The following is an 18,490-nucleotide window of genomic DNA, read 5'->3' on the forward strand; positions in this document are numbered from 1 at the left end:
CTGACAACAATTAGAAAAAGACCAAAGTAAGCCTACAGTCACCAGAAGAAAGGAAATAATTGAGGTTAGAGCAGAAATAAATAAATTAGAAAACAGAAAAATAATAGAAAGAATCAACAAAACAAGAAGCTGGTTCTTTGAACAGATTAATAAACTTGAAAACCATTGGCAAATCTAACAGAAGAAAAGAGGGAAAATATGCAAATAACATGCAAAAGGAACCATATAGATGACGTCCCAACAGAACCAACAGAAATAAAAAGATAATAACAGAATACTATGAAGAGTTGTACTTCAATAAATTTGAAAATCTAGAAATGTATAAATTTTTACAAAAAAAAACTACCTAAATAGAAAACTTGAACCAAACTATAACAAAGGAAGAAATTGATCAAGTCATCAAAAACTCCCAAACAAAAAAAGTCTAAGCCCAGATGGATCTACTAGAGAATTTTACCAAACATTCAGAGAAGAGCTGACACCAGTTTTACACAAACTAGAGCTCTGGTAGCATAGTGGTTACGAATCGGGCTGCAAACCACAAAGTCAGCAGTTCAAAATTACCAGCTGCTCCATGGAGAAAGATGAGACCTTCTGCTCCCGTAAAGATTTATAGCCTCGGAAACCCTGTTCAGGGTTGCTATGGGTCAGAACTGACCCGACAGCACTTAACAACAACATTCCAGAATATAAAACAGAATGTAAATCTTCCAAAAACATTTTATGAAATGAGCATAACCTCATACCAAAATCAGGAAAGGACATCACTAAGAAAGGAAATTATAGACCAAACTCCCTCAGGAACATAGATGCAAAAATTATCAACAAAATTCTAGCTAATAGAATTCAACAATATTTATATAAAAAAAATACATCATGACCAAGTAGAATTCATTCCAGGGATGCAAGGAGGGTTCAATATTAGAAAAATAATCAACTATATTTGCAGATTATGATCTTATACATAGAAAATCACAAATACTCAGCAAGAAAATTTTTGGAACTCATTGGAAGATTCAGAGAAGTGGCAGGGTATAAGATCAATATACAAAAATCAGTTGGATTCCTCCATACTAATAAAAATGCCTATGAAAAGGAAATTAGGAGAACAATACCATTTACAATAACTAACCAAAAGATAAAATATTTAGTGATAAATCTAACTAGAGAAAAGACCTATACAAAGAAAACTACAAACAGTACTACAAGTAACCAAAAGACGTTTACAAAAATGGAAGAATATGGCATGCTCATGGGTAGGAAGACTTAGCATTGTGAAAATGTCAATACTACCCAAGCAATCTATAGATATAATGCAATCACAATCTAGAGTCCAGCATCATTCTTTAAAGAAACAGAAAAAACAATCAAGAACTTTATATGGAGAGGAAAGAGACTTCAGATACACAAAGCTCTGCTTAAAAAGAAAAATAAAGTTGGAGACCTCTCACTCCCTAATCTCAAAAATTACTACATGGCCACAGTGGTCAAAACATCCCAGTACTGGTATAATGAAAGATTCTTAGAGCAATATAACAGAATTGAGGACTCAGAAGTCAATCCATTCACATACAGTCAACTGATCTTTGTTGTTGTTGTTGTTGTTGTTGTTGTTGTTATGTGCCGTGGAGTTGATTCCGACTCATAATGACACTCATAGGGTTTCCGAGGCTGTAAATCTTTACGGGAGCAGAAAGCCTCATCTTTCTCCTGTGGGACAGCTGGTAGTTTCGAACTGCTGACCGTGAGATTAGCAGCTTGATTCATAACCACGACACTACCAGAGATCCTTCAACTGATCTTTGGAAAGGGCCAAAATACATTGGATGGAGATAAGGTAGTCTCATCAACAAATGGTGTTGGCAAATCGGTAATCAATTTGCAGAAGAATGAAACAAGACCTGTATCTCACACCATATACAAAAACAAACTCAACATGGATTAAAGGCCTAACTGTAAAACCTAGAACTATAAAGATCATCAATAAAAAACTAGGGACAAACTTAGGGGCTCTGATATGTGGCATACATACAATATCAAACAATACAAAATTACATACAAGCAGTACAAGACAAAATAGATGACTGGGACCTTCTAAAATTTAGAAACATGCATGTATCAAAAGAGTAAAAAGGGAGCCCACAGGCTGAGAAAAAATTTTTACAGTGACATATCAGACACAGGACTAATATCTAAAATTTATAGAAAACTACAACACCTCTACAAAAAGAAGACAAACAACCCAATTAAAAAATGGGCACAGGACATGAACAGACATTTCACCAAGGAAGAAATCCAGGCAGCCAATGAATACATGAATTGTTTATGATCATTAGCCATTAGAAGAGATGCAAATCAAAGTAACAATGAGATATCATCTCACACCAACATTAACAGGGAAGTTGAAAAAAAATAGAAAACAAATGTTGACAAGAGTGTAGAGAGACTGGGACCCTCTTACATTGCTGGTGGGACTGTAAAATGGTTCAATAACTCTAGGGAACTGTATGGCAATTCCTCAGAAATTTGGAAATAGAAATACCTTATGACCCAGCAATCCCTCTACTTGGCATATATCCCAAAGAAATATGAGCCAGGATAGGAGAAGATATATGCCCACCGATGTTCACTGCACTATTCACAGTAGCAAAAAGATGGAGACAGCCTAACAATGCAAGAATGGATAAACACATTCCCAACCCCTCCACACACAGAGTAGACAGAGATGGGCAACTTGGACATTGGATACCCAAATGGGGGGGTGGGGGGTGGGGGGAGACTACAAAGTCAAGAAGTGACTGGCTTACAACCTTTCAAGAGGGAACCTAGAGCTAGAGGGCATGGAGGAAGGCAGAATCTCCAGTGAGTACTATCCAATCTGTCTAGGCGGAGCTGGTGAAATGAAATACAGATGTGTCACTTGTAACACTTTAGTGAATAATTGTTATCAGGACTGATTATGAAAGTTGAAAATGCAAAGGTAGACGTTTTGTAGCAAGGAAGGGAGTGATTAATTCTCCAGTCTAGGAGCGGAGGTCTCTGGGACCATCAACAGAGAAGAGCAGAGAGCGGGACCCGACCAAGAGAAGCAGAGATGATTGAGATAGAGACAGAGACGATGACGTGGAGTGATGAAGCGGCTGGGGACTTTGGATCCAGAGAGGGAGAGAGACTGTGTGCTGAAGACTGGGGGGGGAGGGGGATGTATAGGGGGTGGGTTTCTAGGATATACCCTTTGGTCGGCTGATGATGCATGAAGGAGATTGGAACCATGGCAATAAATACACACACACACACACACACACACACACACAAATGGATAAACAAAACTTTGGTACAATGGTATGCTACGCAACATTGAAGAACGATGAATCTGTGAAACAACTCATAACTTAGGTGAACCTGGAGGATACTATGTTGAGTGAAATTAGTCAATCACAAAAGGATAAATATTTTATGAGATCATCATTGTAAAAGCTTAAGAAAAGGTTTCCAGTCTAAAAGAGACATTCTTTGATGGATACCAGGAGTGGGAAGGAGGGGATAATAATTCAGTGTAAAAGGTAGACAGATTTTAGCTTGGGTAATGGGAAGAGCAAGATACAAGAAGAGGGAGGGTGACCAAAGAATAATGAAGATAGGTGAAGACACAGAGGTATGCATGGGCTAAAGCAGATAGATGTAAATAGTGATATATACACAACCCTGGAACAACAATGCTCTTGTCATAGATACACAAATTGATTCATAGGCTTAATGGGTAAGGGGAGAAGAGTGAGACATATATATTTTTATATCCCACAAATATATGAGTTTGAAGAAGAAAAAGAAACATTCTGTGATAGCTGTCAAGAATGGGAGGGAAGAGAGAGTAGTTCACTGGTTATAGGGTAGATACATGTTAACTTGGGTGACAGGGAGGACAACATACAAGAAAGGGAAGGGCAATATACAAGAAGAGGGAGGTTGGTAGAAGAATAGTGAAGACACGGGAGTGTACCAGGGCTAAAGGGGATAGAGGTAGATAATGATATATATACAACCTTGTAACAATAATATTCTGTGGGTAGATACACAGAGACACACCCTGAATGATTATTGGAAGAAGAGTAAAAAAATGTGTATATGTGTACATATGTATATGTGTGTGTGCATGTATACACTTATATAGCACAGAGATGCACAAGAGTGTGAAAGAGGATACTAGTACATGAGTATTTACCTTTCCTGCAAACACCATTGTGAATATGATGGAGCAGATACAGCAAGCAAAGTGCTGAAAGCCTCAGATATTATCAAACATCTTAAGGGAATCAGTAGCTAGTTCTGGGGTTTCAGGACAATAGTCTCAGGGGACACCATGGTCAATTGGCATAACATCATACACAATGACAGTGTGCTAATGTTACAGCAGTTTTCGATCTGAATGTGTTACAGCAGCTTTAGATCTGAGAGTGTTACAGCAGCTTTTAGATCCATTGCCAAAGAAATGGAGGCCACTAAGAGAGGTGAATCAGAGTTTCAGATTTTATTAAGCTAGCTGGCTCAGAGGAGCTAACTTCTCCAGATTCTGAGCCCTGAGTGCAGGTCAGTACAGGCTTACATGGGGACAGAATCGGGGAAGGGTTAGGTTGCGGACCTGTTTGAAAACAGGAGGGAAACAAGAAGATTGGTCTCACTCGGTACCCTGATTAACATTCTAGCTTGTCTCCTGGGCATGGAAGGCAGTTAATGTTTTCTGGGAGGGGAAGGGTAATGTTTTACCTTTTCCTGTTCATTCCTCCCTTTGAGGCTCCCATTACTTAGTTAATGGAAGCCTCACCATCTGGTGGGTCTTGTAGTTGTTGGTACTTAACATAGAGTAATTGTGAGGTCCCTTTTTGATTGATTATTGTTTTAATGGTAGTTTGGCCCTGATTGCTCATGGGAGGAGGCATGGAATGATTAAACAAATTCCAAATTAAAAGAGAACCCCACCCTCAAGGGTCTTGAACTCTCAAAAGGCAGGGAACCATCCTCCCCATAAGCTCTGTATGTTTCACCCATTCCAGGTTGCACAGAGACATGGGCAACTGTCTGCATCTTTTTTTTTTTTTACAAGGTCTTCTACTGCCCGACCATAGTATCTATTTGTATGTAGTTAGTGATATTAAACTTCCACATACTCCTCCTTCTGCAGCTAATAGGTAGTCCAGGGCTAGTCTATTTTGATAGATGGCATTTCGTATCTGGGTCTCCTGGTGTGCAAGGACGGTTAGAACCACCCCAGTTTCATTGGTTATAGGATCAGTTACCAAGGAGGGTCCCCTCACATTTATAGTAACTATAGAAGAGTAGTGTGGTGGTTACTGTTTGGCCCACCTTGGTGGTGTAGGTGCACAGATTACACAGATTTTCTCCCTTTCCCATGCCCCAAAGTCTAATGAATATAAGTTCCACAGCTGACATCCTTATGCTTCGGCCATGCATACATCAGCCAGCTCCCAGTTTGTGGCTGAATTAGAGCAGGTTGTAAGTTTCAATGTTAACTTGCATGGGTTGGTAGGGTGAGTTTTAGCTTCTCACATTTACTTTCTAGTTTTTAACCTTTCAGAACCAGAACAATTCCATCGTCATTCTCTTTTTATCCTTTAACCTTTCTCTCGAATCCTTCTGTCTCAGTTCTATTCAAGTCTTCTGGGTACAAATTTACAGTTTTTCTTGCCAACATTTCCAATGCCTTCATCAGTGCAATCAGTTCAGCTTTTTGAGCTGAGGTCCTGGCAAGAGGGCTATTGCCTCCATCTCGTCTTGTAAGATTGTTATTATACATCCTGTTATCCGAGTCCCTTTCTCCATGTAATTACTTCTGTCCATGAATAGCGTCTAGTCTACCAGATATAGTCAAACAGGTCAGGTTGACTGGAAAATACTTGGTCAATGATTTCTATACAGCCCTCCAGTCACCCCATAATTCACAGGGTAATATTTGTATTGTCCAGTAAAATAACCTGGTATCATCTATCCATTTTGCCATGAGCCATAGGCATCCCTTCTTTTGCATCAGGGAGACAACCTGATGGGGATGGGGATGGGCTTGGCCAGAGTGAATTTCTCAGCCTCATTCCTGAGAGGGTATTGGTTTTGGTGCTATGGTCAGCTTTCAGGCTTCAGTTAGACCTCCATGGGGGATGCCTCTTAGCTCTCCCGGGAATTCCACTAGTCCATACTAGGAGTTTACTTGATTGTTGATCTCCTCAGGCCAATGTGACTGGTTTCTGGAGTTTAAATCAGTAATTGCCAGACTTGTTCATGAGGAATCTCCATCTGCTGACTTTTTGTTTCAGGAAGTTGTTTGAACATGCAACTTTGGAAGCAGGTCCTGGCCCAGTAAGGGGACCAGACAGTCATTTTCTCTTCCCCAATGAAGCAGTCTAGGGGTTTCAGGAAGAATTGGTCCTCAGGCCACCCTGAGATCTCAGTCACCATCAATGAATGGAAACTATCAGTCTGTCCCCCACTGTTATTTTCAGCTGAGGTCCCGGGGGTGGGGGCAATAGGGGTGGCAGAGCTTGATGCCAAATCATGCTGGGCTCCCTTAACCCCTGACACCGTCAGTCTTCTGTGGACAATGAAGCTTGTTCAGCCATCTAGTGTGTTAGAGGATGGCTTTTTCTGCGAGATCCTCCCCTGAAATTTGGGCATTCATTTTTCCAGCGTCCAGATTTTTCCCTGGGATCCCACAGGCTTACCTCTAGTGGTCTTTAGGAGGACAGGTATGGCCTGAGATTTCTCATGCTCTCGGCTGTTAAATACGTCAAAGGTGATGTCCACCAGCTGGGATGGGTTCATGCCAATTGCCCTGTTGAATTTCTGTTGTTTCTTTTTAATATCCAGGGTGCTTTGGGAGATAACAGTCATGTTAGCCATTTGGGTATTTGCTGAGTTCTCAGGACCAAGGTCTGTATACTTACAGTAAGCCTGGAAGATTCATTCAAAGAATTTAGAGGGGTCCTCAGATGACTTCTGCTGATCTGCCTATACCGTGTTCAAACTCTTTTGTTTAGGAACTCCCTTCTCCAGACTTCTGAGAATACACCTTTTATAGTGCTCCAGCCATGGCAGGGCCATTTAGATTTCAATTTGTGTCAGCTAGAGGAATTGTCTTGACTGGGGCAAGGGTCCTGTTCAGGCTTCTCCATGGCTGAGTGCTGTTTTGTCCCATGCCTTATATCAGACCAGCCTTTTTTCATTGCTGGTCAGGAGCATTATCAACAGAGCCTGAATATCTTCCCAATTAGCATGATGGGTAGCAAAAATAGTGGTTATTAAATTTGTCATTTTTGTTGGGTCATGCTGGTGTACAACTGTGGGTCAATGTGCTAGACCATAAGGTCTGTCGGAATAGCAAGGTCAGTGGTTCAAGTTCATCAGTTGCTCCTGAGAAACCCCACACAGGGTCACCATGAGTCAGAACTGACTCGGCGGCACTTAAAATCTCACTAGGAAGTATTTGAATTTTTCCTATTTAACAAGTCCAACCAAGATAGAGAAAGGAGTATGTGCCCACTAATATCCTGCAACTTGCCCTTCTGTATTCAATCCTATGGGCATCTGCAGAGGGGGTATTGCCTTGCCTCTGTTCTGGGTAGTCCTCTACCAAAATGGGTCCCTTGAAGGATATGGTATAGAGAAATCCCTTCCAAACAACTTTCCTCAGCCGCTGAACATAACCAGGCAGGTTCACTAAATCAAGCTATACTTTTCGCTAATGGCAGCTGCTGGTGTACCAGGAGTTGTAATAAGACAATGCTACAATCAAAAGCTATATTTCACAAAAAAGTAACCATTCATATCTCTTTGTATATTCATGAACAGGCTTGCTTAGAACTGTGTTTTCACCTAATACTCACCTGTATTCATTTTTCCTCTACATGGTTTTCACATTAGCAGTATAAATGCATTATAGTACATACATGTGATATAACTTACATATTCTTTTAATTCCAGGTTGTTTTCAGTTTCTTAAAATAAATACAGTACAAAAACATAGTAATTTTACAAACAAATAGACAATCTGATACAGTGGTTGAACAATTCAAGCTGTAAGGTGGTATAATAATTTAAGGATCCATTCAAAGGTTATTTTCCCCATCATCTAGATCATACATTGGCCAAGCTGTATTACAATAAAACACCATTTCCTTTGGTGTCATAGGAGGCTACCCATATAAAAATCAGTAAGATTTACACCTTACAGTGCTTTTCTTTGGGTCTGAGGCCTATACTCCCATTTCAGATACAGAGGTTAACCTTAACAGAAACAGAAGGGACACTTTTAGGAAATTATTTTCTGCCTACCATGCCTCAATGTGTGTAGCCAGAATAAAGCAAGGGGATCTCAAAAGTGAAGGCAACAGTGAGTGCAGGAGACACAGGGCCAAAGACTCCCAAGAAAAGAGTCTTGGCAGCGCTGCTTGGAGTGTTCCATTACTGTGCTCCTAGGCTCCTCTGTCCAGTCGGCCAGCGGACTGCTCATGGTGGTGCGTTCACAACAGACAGATTGCGTCCAGACTTTGCTGTTCCTCTTGTGAGGATTTTCAAGCACCTCTTATCTTTGGAGAGTTTCAAACCAGGAGTCCACTCCTCACTAGCTGTGAGGATGTCTCCCTAAGTTGTATGAGGTTCACCAACAGCCCGGTGCCAGACACACTCACTCTCACCACACACTCCTTGCACATAACATCTCCCTTCTTAAAATTCATTAACATACATTCTAAGACTGTTGGCTCACTATGAGAATTTTCCATAACACCTAAGTGTATGTTGTGCCCTTGATTGGTGTTGTGACAGACACGGGAGGGATTCACTTTGTTGCCCAACTGGCTGTGTCCCTCTCAGGAACTTAAATACATTTTAGCTAAGGTGCACCTGTATAAATCCCGGGCCAGCTCACCTATCTCTCGAAGGTGAGTCACTGTTATGCCTTAAGACATCAGCACAAATCAGCAGGTTAGGGTTCTCTCAGATTCTGTAGCCAGAGCCGTGGAACCACACAGACCGGGTGCAGAAAGCTGCGCTTGGCTACGTTCACACTTGCACTCAATCACATTGAGTTTATGGCTGTTCCACACCCCCTTAGGGGAGACCCTGACTGAGGCCTTTAGGTGAGACCTTGGAAGGTGATGAGTCTTCCCTTCTGTCTGTAGGGACAGGCCGTAAGGACTGGATTTCACCTGGGCCCAGGGTCTTACCTGTTCCAGAAGTCCTGGCTGTTTTGTTCTCTGGTTCGCCTCTCCTTTTGAGTCAGGTGGGGAGAAGTAGGTGCAGTGCCCAGCTGCCTCCACTCGGAGGAGGAGGGACGGTCAAATGTGGCAGTGGTGCACCATCTCATCTGCTGAGGGGTGCTCACCACCAGCCACTCCCCCGACTCTGAATTAGTGGATCAAGGGGCCAGCCCTGTTGGTTTCCCAGGGAACCAAATGTTATAGCAGTTTTCGATCTGAATGTATTACAGCAGCTTTTAGATCCATTACCGAAGAAACTGAGGCCACTCAGAGAGGTGAAGCAAAGTTTCAGATTTTATTAAGCTGGCTGGCTCAGAGGAGCTAACTTCTCCAGATTCTGAGCCCTGAGTGCAGGTCAGTATAGGCTTATATGAGGACAGAATTGAGGAGGGACTAGGTTGCGGACCTGTTTGAAGACAGAAGGGAAACCAGAAGATTGGGCCCACTCGGTAACCTGATTAACATTCTAGCTTGTCTCCTGGGCGGGGAGGGCAGTTAATGTTTTCTGGGAGGGGGAGGTTAATGCTTTACCTTTTCCTGTTCACTACATTCTACTTTGGTGAGTAGTATCTGGAATCTTAAACGTTCTTGAGCAACCAAGTAAGGTGCATCTCTTCGTCTCTCCATCTATGAAAGAAAGAAGAGCAATAGGAATTGAAGATGTTTGGAAGCAGCTAGTCCAACATTTGAATATCAATCTCCATGACCCTGAGACCAGAAGATCTAGGTGGTTCGCAGCTATCACTACCAACTGCTCTGAATAGGATCATGTTAGAAGGTTCCGGATAGAGTGGGCATAATGTGTTGTTGTTGTGAAGTGCCATTGAGTTGATTCCGACCCATAGCGACCCTGTGTAGAGTTTCAAAGGAGCAGCTGGTGAGCTTGAACCACCAGACCTTGCAGTTCAAATGACTTTGCAGTCTGACGCACTAGCCCACAGCACCACACCAGGACTCCAATAATGTGTAGCAGGCCGGGGGTGGTGTGTGTGGCGGGGGGGGGAGGGAAAGGCCAGGCTTACTGTTCAGAAAGAGACTGGAAGAACCTGAGACTGTGGCTTTCGACCACCCTTCAGGTCTGGAACAGAACACACCCTACACCCTCTTTTAGCCAAGCAGTAAGTTGATAGGTATACAAGAGAAACAACTTTTAGCCAAGCAGTAGAACTACCTATCTACCCATGTAATCCTGGTGAGGGGGGGTTCAGGACCAGTATGTAGGGGGAACAACAACACTACTAACATATGCACACTATAAATGAGGAATGGTCAATGATTCAAGAACAGGGGGGCACCATTTACCTAAGGACAATAGCAAGAAGGGATGAGAATGGTAATAGGAGCCATAGGGAGGAAGCACATGACTGCTGTTCCATGGAAAGGATTGCAATCACTGAGATGAAACAAAGTGCATTGTTTGCTGCATGAAAAACTGATGATCTTTTTGTAAACCTTCACTCAATTCACATTACAAAATTAAAAAAAGAATGACTTCAAATGATTCAATTCATGAAACTGAAATAATTTAGGGAAAAAAACAAAACAGGAGAAATTTCGAAATCATAGAACAATTCAGAGATTCTTATTTTCTTTTCCTAAGCATGTCAGGTTTTAACAGCTTCATTATGACATCCCATGAATCTAGGGGTAAAATCTTGCTGAGAAAGCCACCACAAGACATTCCAGCAGAGAATATTACAAGGAAACAACGTGAGGACCATCCAACCCAGAAAGACGTAATATATCCTAACTTCCCGCTTTACAGATGGCCAAGCTAAGGTCCAGATTGGTGAAGTGCAGACTGCCTGGGTAGTTCCATGTTGAATGGGCAGAGGGAAAATTCAAGGGGAAATATCGTGAATGGTCACCCTGCTTGGTAAGCAGATTTAAAAGGAGTAAAATTGACAAATTTAAGGAAAAGGGTTCATCAATGAGCCATTGTGTAGAGGCAAATAAGTGACTATAGTCTATTTTGTACTTTTGAAACTAAAAAACTGAGGAAATTCAAGAACACACTGGGGTGCATCCACGTAAGGCTAAGTTTCTAGTAATAGCTATATTGGATATGCCCAACTTTTGATAGTTACAGTGACGTTACATTAAAGTGAGGGAGAATAAAACCACATGTAAAGTGAAGTTAGGAGTACCTGTTGTTGTTAGGTGCCACCGAGTTGGTACCGACCCATAGCGACCTTATGCATAGCAGAATGAAACACTACCCGTACCTGGGTAGTACAAAAAGAGTTATGTGCTAGGCAACTAACCAAAGAGTTGGTGGTTTGAACTTACCCAGAGACATCTAAGAAGAAAGGTCTGGTGATCTGCTTCGAAAAACCCCTGCAGCTTTGAAAATCTTATGGAGTAGTTCTTCTATGCAACACATGGGTCTCCCTGAGTCAAAACTGACTTGATGAGAACTGGTCTGGCTTTTTGTTGCTGTTGCTTACTTATTTGTTTTCCAAAGTGAAGTTAAAAATCATTGAGGTTGAGCAACTTTTAGGGAGGAAATCTGAAAGAATTTTGGGAGGGTTTGTGCCGGTCACAGAATGAGATCACAAAGGAAAGTCTTTTTTTCTTCTTCTTCTATTTTTGGTGAACACATGAATGGCAAAACATCATGCATTCAGTCAGTGGTTTCTAAATGTACAAGTCAGAGATATTGATTACATTTTACAAATTGTGCAACCATTCTCTTTTCCAAATTATTTCATGACCATTAATGCAAACTCACTGCCCACCAGGCTTCTCATCTAACAATTCGAGCTGCTACAAATACCTGCTACGGTAAACATTTACGGGCTCGGAAACCCTATGCAGGGTTGCTGTGACACTGAACCGATGCCACAGCACACCACCACCACCACCATTATCAATTTGATCATCTGTGGAGCGGTGTTGTAGGATAAGCACTGAACTATAAGGCCAGTTTGAACTGCAGGTTCAGTTGTTCAAACCCACCACCAGCTCCTCAGAAACCCTATACAGGGTCACTATGAATCTGAACCTAATTGAAGGCATTTAACAACAACAGAGAATTTTTCAAAGAAGCACAAAGCTCAAGGCAAGCATTCTTTGCAAATTAAAGTAAACTGCTGTTGTTTGGTTTGAAGGTGGCTTCAGGGGATAGTTTCAGATTGAGGATTAAGTAGGGCTTCAAATTAGAATAAAACTGATGAACACCCAAACTAAAAGAACTGGAATTTTCTCAGGACTGAAACCAAAACTTGAATTAAAAAAGATTTTTCTGAACACAAATTGACATAGAGAACCATTACTTTCTTCACTTCTGTTATTTTTGGTTTAGTGATAATATTTAGATTGTAATCATTTATGTTTGATTGGGATCTGGTACCCATGGATGTGGGATACTTCTCTGGCATATGGTGGCTAAGGGCACACAGTTCTTTGCTTTGGCAAATGCCATTTCACCAACTCGGCTATAAATGAAGAGTGATACTACAGGAACAGATTCACAGGCCAGCATTTGTAATTTCTGCTCCAGGCTTGGCCTCTCTTGTAATAACACAAGCTGTGCCTACAAAAGATGTAAGAGATGCTCACACTGTGGTCAGAAATTTGAAAGAGCTTGGTTAAACTATATTGAATTCTGAAAACAGGTTTGTGTAAATAGAAATTTGTCAGGTGAGTATAAATATTGTAAAGATATATAATATTCACATCTTTAAGTGTGATATTTAAAAGCAAGAAATAGAAAGTGTGTCTAATTTTTTATGATTCCATTCTTGTATTAATGTCTACTAAGATGTACGATCACACATTGTTTATACTTCTATGTTTAAATTTGGTCTTCATCTCACAAATCAATATGCTAACAGACGTCAACAACTGGTGGGAATAAAATCAATGTTTCAATTGAGATATATCATTATTACACTGAAAACAACTTGCTGGCATCACTATGAAGTGAGCATTTTCCTCAAAAGGTGTAGGATATATGATATTATTGTAAAGTAGGACTTTGAATGAAAGAAACTGGCAAATCCTGCAAATGTAAAATCACAGTTCTTCCATTTTGTTCTAAGGTACTGATGATATGTAGATAGAAGCATTTCACTATGGATTGGTTCTTATTCATCTCTACAAATGTATTTATATATTATATTCTCTTTGTGTTATCAAAGTCTAAGACTTTAGTGTAATGTAATGTTGTTGTTGTTAAGTATCAAGTCAGTTCCAACTCATAGCGACCCTTTATAGGGTTTCTAAGGAGCAGCTGGTAAGCATGAACCACCAACATTGTGGTTCAAGCCAACTTTACAGTCCAGCGCATTGCATTAACCCACAGCGCCACACCAGGATTTCACTGCAATGTAATATGTTGCTGTTATTGTTAAGTGCCATAGAGATGGTTCCAATCATAGTGACCCTCTATATGGTTCTCAAGGAACAGCTGGTGGGTTTGAACCACTCACCTTGTGGTTTAGCAGTTCAATTCTTTTCCTACAATACCACACCAGGACTCTGTAATGTACTATACTGACTACAAAAAAATGCCCTAGTTTTAATATTTCTTGTCCCTTAAATTTTAGTGTGGGATGAACTAGTGAAAATCCATTTCAATAATTTTTCAACTATAAAAAGACTGAAAATAAAAGCACATGTACATTTTGCAACACAGATATGGTTGTAAATAATGCAGCAAATTTAGAAAGCAACCTGAATGTAAACAAGAAGACAAAAAAGATTGAAGAAAGTGTCAGTGTTCAAAGTAAGCGACAAAAAACATTAAAAGAGTTTGCCATTCCAGAATGCCTTAAAGTGAAATTTGATACACAAACATAGTTCCTGTTAGGGGTTGTTCAGTTGAGTTTATCGGATGTTCAGGATTCTGTAAAAATTTGAATCCAATTTTTACTTCAATTGGTCAACATTCTTCAATCAACTCAGAGAATATTAGGTAAGTGGTACCTCACTTTTCTTAAATATTAACTCCAAAATTACTAATTATTGTTAAGTGTCATCAAGTCAGTTCCGACACATAGAGTTCCTGTATAGCATTTCCGAGGAACACCTGGTGGGTTTAAATTGCTGACCTCGAGGGTAGCAGTCCAGTGCTTAACCTACAGCACCACACCAGGACTTCCCACATTAGTGTTGTTGTTGTTGTTAAGTGCTGTTGAGTCAATTCCGACCCATAGTGACCCTGTATAGGGTTTCCAAGGAGCAGCTGGTGAGTTTGAACCACAGACGTTGCAGTTCAAACGGCTTTGTAGTCTGGCGCATTAATCCACAGCGTCACACCAGGACTCCCCACATTAGTAATATCGAAAAAAAATTAATCGTCTGTTGAAAGTATATGTTGCAAGTAGACTGAGTTGGTTAATTTTAGTACTTAATGTTCAGTTCACACAAGATAATAAATGTCTCTTACAGCTCTTCACACCGGAAATGAAATAATTGAAAGACACAGATCTGTTCATGAAAAACACTGTGCATCAAATTTTAGAGACATAAAACATTGATTACAACAGGTTTCCTATATAAGCATGAAAAATGACTCACATGATTAAATCACTGTGATAGTGACGTCAAATACCAAATATCAGAGCAAAAGAACAATTTTGAAAATTTAGATTTAGTGTGCTTTAATTTGCAGACATTAGTCTTTGCAAGGGGTGGAAAAAGCAACAAAGTTTACAAGGAAAGATTGACTGCTATCAATTAGTTAATAAAGACAGAGTAAAGGATGTTGAACTGGAAGAATTTGTAGGAAAATGTCATGGACTCATTTGAATACTTGGTATTCTGATATTGTTTACCAACTTTTCAGAAAATAATTTACTGTACCATGTTAGAAATCTTGTTGATGTTGTTAAGTGTCATCGAGTCAGTTCCGACCAATAGTGACCCTGCATAGGGTTTCCGGGGAGTGGCTGGTAAGCTTGAACCACCGACCTTGTGGTTCAAACCAACTTTGCATTCCAGCATATTAACCCACAGCACCACACCAGGACTCTGTTTAGAAAACTTACTAGGATGCAAACACCTCTGATATATTATTTTTAAATGACTTGAAATACTACTTTTCTAATGACAGATGGGTATATGCCAAATTGATTTTGGAAACTTTAAAACCTTTACAGAAAATTACTATAAAATTGAAAGTAAATGATTAGCCATAAGTGAAGCTTATGAGTGGAAACTAAGCTCGAAGGAAGAACTGTTAATATATTTGAAAACACACTGACTGAAATTTTTATTATCATGGGAAAAGTTATCATTGAAAATGATAATGTATTAAGAGCTATTTCTCTAGATCTTCATCAATTTCTAATTAATTCTTAATATAAGGTGAAGGTCATGTTACACTTTTTTAAAAAGCATTTGGGAAACAATAGAAAATCTGAAAAGGTAAAATATTGAAACAGTAACAAAGGAAAACAATTCCTGAAATATGGTTATTTCAAATGATAATTTGAAGAGATGAAATTATTTCTCAAAATAAAAGAAAAAGGTTAAAGTGAGATAAAATAACTATACCTCTAGTGTTGACTCTATATTAACAAGCTTTGATGATGTATAAAATGTTGAGAGAGAAAAAAGTATTTTGAGTTTGGGGAAGAACATTGTTCACAATATCCCCAGCTGAACGAAATTACTATGGTAATTTTGGGTGCATCAGATATTCAAGTCTTGTTGATAGCGATTTCATTGATTTAAAATTCATCTTGGAACACAGGGATTGTTTAAATACAAACATATTACAGGGCATTCTTTTAATTAAGTCTTATGGTTTATTACTATGATTCTTTCTTAATGAACTGTATAATTGTATATGAATTAAATTCAGCTCTTGAAATAAATGTTTATTTTATATAATGCTATATTGGTCACAAATCGGGCTGCGAACCTTAAGGTCAGCAGCTCGAAACTACCAGCGGCTCCACGGGAGAAAGATGAGGCTTTCTGCTCCCATAAAGATTTACAGCCTCAGAAACCCTGTACAGGGTCGCTATGGGTCGGAACCGACTCGACGGCACTTAACAACAACAATAGATGGATTGGCCAAATGGCAGCATCAGTGGGCTCAAGCGTGGCAACAATAGTGAGGTTGGCCCAGGATCTGGCTGTATTTTGTTCTGCTGTGCATAAGGTCACTATGAGTCAGCACCGACTTGATGGCACCTAACAACAACAACAATATGACAATTAGATTGAAGTTGTCAAAGACTTCATTTTTCTTGGATCAACCATTAACACTCATGAAAGCAACAGTCAGGAAATCAAACGACTTATTGCAATGGGAAAATCTGCTGCACAAAACCTCTTTAAAATGTTCAAGAGCAAAGATGCCAGTTTGAGGACTAAGGCTCATCTGATACAAGCCACGGTATTTTCTATAACCTCATATGCATGTAAAACTTGGACAGTGAGTAAGGAAGACTGTAGAAGAATTGATACATTTTAGTCATGGTGTTGGAGGAGAATACTGAAAGTACCATGGGTTGCCAAAAGAACAAATATATCTGTGTTGGAAGAAATACAGCCAGAGTGCTCATTGGAAGCCAAGATGGCCAGACTTCGTCTTTCACACTTTGGACATAGTATCAGGAGGGATCAGTCACTGGAGAAGGACATCCTGTTTGGTAAAGTGGAGGGTTGGAGAAAAAGAGGAAGACCCCAAAGAGATAGACTGGCACAGTGGCAGCAGCAATAGGCTCAAATGTGGTAATGATTGTGAGGTTGGCCCAGGATTGGACAGCATTTCATTCTGTTGTGCATAGTGTCACTATAAGTTGGTACCAACTCGATGGCACCTAACAACAACAACATGACAATTTGTTTAGAACTGGGATAGATACCAAAATATTAAATATTTTATTGAGCTTTGCCCTTATTAGGTATGATAGTACTTTGTATTTCTAGTCGTTTGTGAATGGATTCTTGTCAAATTTACATGACTATAAAGAATAGCTGGTGGTATAGACTGAGATCACAAAAGGAAGCCTTGTTTGACTTTTTGGTGAACATAAACACAGAAAAACATATTCATTGAACTATTTCTACATGTACAATCCAGTGACATTGATTACATTCTTCAAGTTGTACAACCATTCTGGCTATCTTTTTCCCAATTATTCTACCACCATCAGTATAAGCTCACTATATCCACTGCAGTGGATATTAAGCATTGGGCTGCTAACTGAAAGATCCTTCGGCAATTCAAACCAATCCGCTGCTCCATGGGAGAAAAATGAGGCTCTTTCTCCTATAAAGATTGATTGCCTAAAAGCTCTATACAGGCTCAGGCTCAGTCAGAATTGACTGGATAGCAGTAGGTATTAGCACTAACAATGAGATGTCTCTTACATCAAAATTTAGGGGTTTTTTTCAGTGTATTTTATAGTATCAAATTGAGAATTTCCTACTAAAAGAGGGATTAGAATTGTCAATTAAATATTTATGCAATATGTTGTTGTTAAGTGCCATCGAGTCAGTTCTGACCCATAGCAACCCTGGATAGGGTTTCTGAGGTGCGGCTGGTGAGCTTGAACCACCGACCTTGTGGTTCAAAACAACTTTTCAGTCCAGTGCATTGTCACAATACTAATTTTTTGTAATTTTTTTAAAAAAGCTTTTATTGTGAATTGAGCAATAGTTTACATGGGAGAACACTGATTTTTCACTCACCCGATCGTATTTTGTGTCATTGCAATGATTACAATCCACCCATCCATGCATTATCATTCAACAGTATTTTCGTCTATTCCCTCTGTTTTTTTGTTTTGTGTGTTTTGTGGGGGGGGGGGGGAGGTGAGAGATACACAAAAACACTCAGGAATATATAATCATTTAAACAACCAAAGAGCACATTCTGCAATCCTGCCTAATGGCCACTGACACACAGCCTTTCTCTTTTCATGAGTCTAGAGTCCAACAATATTATTTTTAAATGGTTTAATAAAGCAATGAGTTCTAACATACTTTTAAGCACAATATATTTTACATTGTGTTTACCTTTGTATTGAAATATTTTGAGACAGTGATTAAAATTTAAACATCATCATCACGTTAAATTTAACTACGAATGAATGTGTAGAAAAATTATTTTCATATTGTGTCTTAGTTCTCTAATCTGTTATAATACAAATACCACAAGTGAATGGCTTTAACAAACAGAACTTTATTCTATCACAGTTTATGGTGGTACAGTGGCTAAAGCACTAGGTTGCTAACTAACAGGTTGGTGGTTCAAACCCAGT

This window comes from Chrysochloris asiatica, unplaced genomic scaffold, assembly GCF_000296735.1.
Source record: "Chrysochloris asiatica unplaced genomic scaffold, ChrAsi1.0 scaffold00107, whole genome shotgun sequence".
In the NCBI taxonomy this organism is placed as follows: Eukaryota; Metazoa; Chordata; class Mammalia; order Afrosoricida; family Chrysochloridae; genus Chrysochloris; species Chrysochloris asiatica.